The 6,420-nt window shown below is 49.7% G+C and overlaps 2 non-coding genes and 4 pseudogenes across 2 annotated transcripts; 2 read left to right on the forward strand and 4 right to left on the reverse strand.

Moving 5' to 3' along the window:
- Positions 1-43: 43 nt before the first annotated feature.
- On the reverse strand, positions 44-172 carry LOC137330499 (U2 spliceosomal RNA; annotated as a pseudogene).
- An 844-nt stretch (positions 173-1,016) lies between these two features.
- LOC137328901 (U2 spliceosomal RNA) lies at positions 1,017-1,222 on the reverse strand (annotated as a pseudogene).
- A 1,232-nt stretch (positions 1,223-2,454) lies between these two features.
- LOC137329211 (U1 spliceosomal RNA) lies at positions 2,455-2,620 on the forward strand. Its single transcript, XR_010964903.1, has one exon. It is a non-coding gene; the product is annotated as a U1 spliceosomal RNA (small nuclear RNA).
- A 939-nt stretch (positions 2,621-3,559) lies between these two features.
- On the reverse strand, positions 3,560-3,688 carry LOC137330500 (U2 spliceosomal RNA; annotated as a pseudogene).
- Positions 3,689-4,532: 844 nt separating this feature from the next.
- Positions 4,533-4,738, reverse strand: LOC137328902 (U2 spliceosomal RNA; annotated as a pseudogene).
- Positions 4,739-5,970: 1,232 nt separating this feature from the next.
- Positions 5,971-6,136, forward strand: LOC137329223 (U1 spliceosomal RNA). Its single transcript, XR_010964904.1, has one exon. It is a non-coding gene; the product is annotated as a U1 spliceosomal RNA (small nuclear RNA).
- The last annotated feature ends 284 nt before the right edge of the window (positions 6,137-6,420 follow it).

Consider the following 6,420-nt stretch of genomic DNA (forward strand, 5'->3'; position numbering starts at 1 on the left):
ACGCTGGGAAAGAGCTGTTTTTCCTTTTGAATATCTCCCCACAGGGAGGTGCACCGTTGCCAGAGACACTGCAATACTGGGTCGATGCGTGGAGTGGACGGAGCCAAGCCCCTATTCCATCTCCCTGTTGCAAAATTCAATTTAATATTCGGTCCCGAAGCCGAGAAGCGATAACCTCCTGAATAGACGTTTGCCATTTGACTGAGTGTGAAAAGACTGAGTGTCAAAGTGGAAATGGCAAGTCAAGCCCTCTGCTGGTGACACTGCTGCTACTGTAGGGAGCCATGTGTTCAGCCTCATGTATCTGTTTCCAGGGGATTGAGGGCAACTCCCCTGGTGGTCCAGTGGTTAGGACGCAACATTTAAAACTCGTTGAGACCCGGGTTCGAATCCCGGTCAGGGGATGATTTTCTGGTGCAGATTAATTGGCACCGTTCAAGAAAATCTCCCATCCTGAGCGCAATGCTCCACCCAAACCAGTGCCTTTTACTCACCTTAACACTCAGTTAGCAGCACAGTTTGATCTCACAGCTTCCAATGTGGCCATTCACAGTGCACTCCCTCCAAACACACACGCACTGTCTGCTCGCATTTTTAAAGTCAGCAACGTGAAGTTATTTCGCCTCTCGCTTGTGGCAGTTTAAACGTTAACATTGTGTCTCTCTCGCGCTCTCTGTTTCGGGAAATGTCTGACTTGGAAACAATTAATTCTGGAACTGCCAGTTTAAAACTGCAGTAATTTTTCACACAACAACTGGAGTTAAATGTTTCAGGTCAGGAGACCAAGTCTGTGGAAGGTGGCACGTCCCAATACACAGGCTTGCAGCTTCCTGAAAAGTGACCTGAGACTGACGTCTTTCCCTCCAAGGTAAAACTGCAAGAGGGAAAAGGAAGAAAGGGAATGGCACTCATCCATCCCAGGAGTAAACAAGAAAACCACAGTTGCAATATCTCAGCATTCTGAGTAATAATACAGGCTCCAAAAATCCGTTCAGCATTTTGAATATCTCCCCACAGGGAGGTGCACCGTTGCCAGAGACACTGTAATACTGGGTCGATGCGTGGAGTGGACGGAGCAAGCTCTTGTTCCATCTCCCTGTTCCAAAAATCAATTTAATATTTGGTCCCCAGATAGGGGACATATCAGATATTAAACTGATAAGAACAGAAACTTTTTTTTTTTTTTTTCTGACACTCTGGGGTGCCTTATTGCCTTACAGATTCATTCCAGATTCCTTGCAGTGACATTACATCAAGCCAAAGCTCTACAAGCCAAAGCTCTACACTCTGCCCGAGGGGATTTCTCCCTGACTGCATCCCCCCGGCATACAATGGCAGGAAGGCTCCAAATGGTTGCCTTCCCCCACTTGACCACTTGATCTTCGCCAAAAGGCCGAGAAGCGATAACGCGCTCGATGCGAATTGATCTCCGCTCCTGTTTTCCCTCCCTCTTTGGTCTCTGGCTGACTGTGTCTAAAGCAGTCTAGAAGCACTGCCGTTCTCTCCCACTCTGGGCACATTTTTGCCACCGTTTCTAATTGCAACAGTGGATCAGTTTAAAGAAGTTGCCGTTTTTTCCTTTCTTGCTAGGATTGCTTGACAGATTGGTAAATTTGCCAGTCGGCCACCGATCAGATGGGAGAAGGTGGTGTCTCAACGGACCTCCGTCAGTCAGTCTCAGTCACTAACTCACTGCCGTTGAAGGAAACCGCTTTAAAGAAAACTAGTGACGTGACGTGACGTGTCTCACAGCGAGTGAGTGAGATTGCAACGGCCAATTGAGAAAGAGGTGAGGTGCTGACAATCAGCAGCTCGTGTTTAAACGTTCATTCCACAGCAGGCAAGACCAATCAAAAGAAAATACTGCAGATGCTGGCTCGGCTGGCTGGGCTGGCTGGCTGGAAATGGGAAATAAAAACACAAGACGTGTTAAAGGCTGGTTAAACTGTCGAAAGAAACAAGGCGTTAATGTTTCAGAAGTGCCTATTGAAAGATGTCTCTCAAGCTGCTCCCTGACTGGGCCCTGTCCATTGTCACGTTAATCCCAGGGCGGGGGCGGGACTGCTTTGACCAGGAGACCTGTTTTCTGGGACGCAGGTGTGACATTCCAGGGAGTGCACCTGCTTTGTGCTGATTCGAAACGACCACGACAACGGCAACTTGCAGTTCTATATTACCACGACAACGCGCGTGTATATATTGCTACAGCAACAACTGGAGGCGGGACATTTCCCTTGAAGGGCGACATGCAAACAACCATCGCCGGCACCGCATCGCTGCAGTATTTTCTCCCAGAGTGTATCATCGGATATACGGTACGATATTTGAGCGGAATTAATCTCTCAGAGCATCAGCACGTTGCGAGCGAAGGGACGTTTTGATTCTTAAAACCTGCCCTTGCAATCGTAAAAGGTAGCGAATGCTGTCTAGTGGCAGTGTGTGGCGACACAAGGCATACTTACCTGGCAGGGGAGAATCTGTGATCCCGAAGGCGGATCTCCCAGGACGAGGCTAGCCCATTGCACTTGGGGTGTGCGCTGACGCCTGCGATGTCCCCAAATGCGGGATACTCGACTGCAAAATTTGTGGTAGTGGGGGACTGCGTTCGCGCTCTCCCCTGCATCGAAACGAAAAGTTAGATTGTCGACCCCGCGGTCCACCAATCGGATGGGTGACGGTGTTGTGTGTGTGTGTGTGTGTGTGTGTGTGTACGTATGTCAGTCAGTCTCTCACTCAGAGCTGCTGTGGAAGGAAACCTTTTTAAAAAGAACTTGCATATCGAAAGAAAGATGTGTCTCAAGCTGCCGGGGCCCTGTCCATTGTCACGTTAATGGCTGGACTGCTTTGACCAGGAGACCTGTTTCCTGGGTCGGAGGTGTGAGATTCCAGGGGACCTGCTTTGTGCTGATTTCCAACGGCCGTCCCTCCCTCCCCCCAGGCCTTCCTTCTGAACACCTTTGTCGTTTTATCGAGGGCCAGAAGCCTGCCTGTGAAAGGGAAGGATCAGCCGGTCGGCCCCCTGCTGGTCGCTGCTGCTCGTGGAGCAGGCGTGCGTGTCCTCAGCCTCTCGGACAGGTTCCTCAGGCGGTTGAGGCAGCTCCCCCAGGTGGCCCAGTGGTCGAGGACGCAACCTTTCAAATCGTTGAGACCCGGGTTCCAATCCCGGTCGGGGGGATGATTTTCTGGTGCAGATTAATTGGCACCACTCAAAGAAAGTCTCCCCTCCTGAGCGCAATGCTCCACCCTCACCACCACTGCCTTTTCCTCACCGAGACAAACAGACAGTCCGTCCAGTCCAGGAGCGCAGTTTTCATTTGTACTCAGACCCTGCTTGTTTAAAGTTAAGTTATTTTGCAGTTTGAATTATAATCGCTGCCTGCGTGCGAGCGAGCGAGCGAACGAACGAGCGAACGAGCGGCACTCAGCCCAGGAGAAGAAAAGAATAGCACTGAGCTGAGAAAGTAAGTGCAATATATCAGCTTTATTCTCAGTCATAATACGTACACACGGACAGAGACGCTGGGAAAGAGCTGTTTTTCCTTTTGAATATCTCCCCACAGGGAGGTGCACCGTTGCCAGAGACACTGCAATACTGGGTCGATGCGTGGAGTGGACGGAGCCAAGCCCCTATTCCATCTCCCTGTTGCAAAATTCAATTTAATATTCGGTCCCGAAGCCGAGAAGCGATAACCTCCTGAATAGACGTTTGCCATTTGACTGAGTGTGAAAAGACTGAGTGTCAAAGTGGAAATGGCAAGTCAAGCCCTCTGCTGGTGACACTGCTGCTACTGTAGGGAGCCATGTGTTCAGCCTCATGTATCTGTTTCCAGGGGATTGAGGGCAACTCCCCTGGTGGTCCAGTGGTTAGGACGCAACATTTAAAACTCGTTGAGACCCGGGTTCGAATCCCGGTCAGGGGATGATTTTCTGGTGCAGATTAATTGGCACCGTTCAAGAAAATCTCCCATCCTGAGCGCAATGCTCCACCCAAACCAGTGCCTTTTACTCACCTTAACACTCAGTTAGCAGCACAGTTTGATCTCACAGCTTCCAATGTGGCCATTCACAGTGCACTCCCTCCAAACACACACGCACTGTCTGCTCGCATTTTTAAAGTCAGCAACGTGAAGTTATTTCGCCTCTCGCTTGTGGCAGTTTAAACGTTAACATTGTGTCTCTCTCGCGCTCTCTGTTTCGGGAAATGTCTGACTTGGAAACAATTAATTCTGGAACTGCCAGTTTAAAACTGCAGTAATTTTTCACACAACAACTGGAGTTAAATGTTTCAGGTCAGGAGACCAAGTCTGTGGAAGGTGGCACGTCCCAATACACAGGCTTGCAGCTTCCTGAAAAGTGACCTGAGACTGACGTCTTTCCCTCCAAGGTAAAACTGCAAGAGGGAAAAGGAAGAAAGGGAATGGCACTCATCCATCCCAGGAGTAAACAAGAAAACCACAGTTGCAATATCTCAGCATTCTGAGTAATAATACAGGCTCCAAAAATCCGTTCAGCATTTTGAATATCTCCCCACAGGGAGGTGCACCGTTGCCAGAGACACTGTAATACTGGGTCGATGCGTGGAGTGGACGGAGCAAGCTCTTGTTCCATCTCCCTGTTCCAAAAATCAATTTAATATTTGGTCCCCAGATAGGGGACATATCAGATATTAAACTGATAAGAACAGAAACTTTTTTTTTTTTTTTTCTGACACTCTGGGGTGCCTTATTGCCTTACAGATTCATTCCAGATTCCTTGCAGTGACATTACATCAAGCCAAAGCTCTACAAGCCAAAGCTCTACACTCTGCCCGAGGGGATTTCTCCCTGACTGCATCCCCCCGGCATACAATGGCAGGAAGGCTCCAAATGGTTGCCTTCCCCCACTTGACCACTTGATCTTCGCCAAAAGGCCGAGAAGCGATAACGCGCTCGATGCGAATTGATCTCCGCTCCTGTTTTCCCTCCCTCTTTGGTCTCTGGCTGACTGTGTCTAAAGCAGTCTAGAAGCACTGCCGTTCTCTCCCACTCTGGGCACATTTTTGCCACCGTTTCTAATTGCAACAGTGGATCAGTTTAAAGAAGTTGCCGTTTTTTCCTTTCTTGCTAGGATTGCTTGACAGATTGGTAAATTTGCCAGTCGGCCACCGATCAGATGGGAGAAGGTGGTGTCTCAACGGACCTCCGTCAGTCAGTCTCAGTCACTAACTCACTGCCGTTGAAGGAAACCGCTTTAAAGAAAACTAGTGACGTGACGTGACGTGTCTCACAGCGAGTGAGTGAGATTGCAACGGCCAATTGAGAAAGAGGTGAGGTGCTGACAATCAGCAGCTCGTGTTTAAACGTTCATTCCACAGCAGGCAAGACCAATCAAAAGAAAATACTGCAGATGCTGGCTCGGCTGGCTGGGCTGGCTGGCTGGAAATGGGAAATAAAAACACAAGACGTGTTAAAGGCTGGTTAAACTGTCGAAAGAAACAAGGCGTTAATGTTTCAGAAGTGCCTATTGAAAGATGTCTCTCAAGCTGCTCCCTGACTGGGCCCTGTCCATTGTCACGTTAATCCCAGGGCGGGGGCGGGACTGCTTTGACCAGGAGACCTGTTTTCTGGGACGCAGGTGTGACATTCCAGGGAGTGCACCTGCTTTGTGCTGATTCGAAACGACCACGACAACGGCAACTTGCAGTTCTATATTACCACGACAACGCGCGTGTATATATTGCTACAGCAACAACTGGAGGCGGGACATTTCCCTTGAAGGGCGACATGCAAACAACCATCGCCGGCACCGCATCGCTGCAGTATTTTCTCCCAGAGTGTATCATCGGATATACGGTACGATATTTGAGCGGAATTAATCTCTCAGAGCATCAGCACGTTGCGAGCGAAGGGACGTTTTGATTCTTAAAACCTGCCCTTGCAATCGTAAAAGGTAGCGAATGCTGTCTAGTGGCAGTGTGTGGCGACACAAGGCATACTTACCTGGCAGGGGAGAATCTGTGATCCCGAAGGCGGATCTCCCAGGACGAGGCTAGCCCATTGCACTTGGGGTGTGCGCTGACGCCTGCGATGTCCCCAAATGCGGGATACTCGACTGCAAAATTTGTGGTAGTGGGGGACTGCGTTCGCGCTCTCCCCTGCATCGAAACGAAAAGTTAGATTGTCGACCCCGCGGTCCACCAATCGGATGGGTGACGGTGTTGTGTGTGTGTGTGTGTGTGTGTGTGTGTACGTATGTCAGTCAGTCTCTCACTCAGAGCTGCTGTGGAAGGAAACCTTTTTAAAAAGAACTTGCATATCGAAAGAAAGATGTGTCTCAAGCTGCCGGGGCCCTGTCCATTGTCACGTTAATGGCTGGACTGCTTTGACCAGGAGACCTGTTTCCTGGGTCGGAGGTGTGAGATTCCAGGGGACCTGCTTTGTG

Source organism: Heptranchias perlo, chromosome 12 (assembly GCF_035084215.1).
Source record: "Heptranchias perlo isolate sHepPer1 chromosome 12, sHepPer1.hap1, whole genome shotgun sequence".
NCBI lineage: Eukaryota > Metazoa > Chordata > Chondrichthyes > Hexanchiformes > Hexanchidae > Heptranchias > Heptranchias perlo.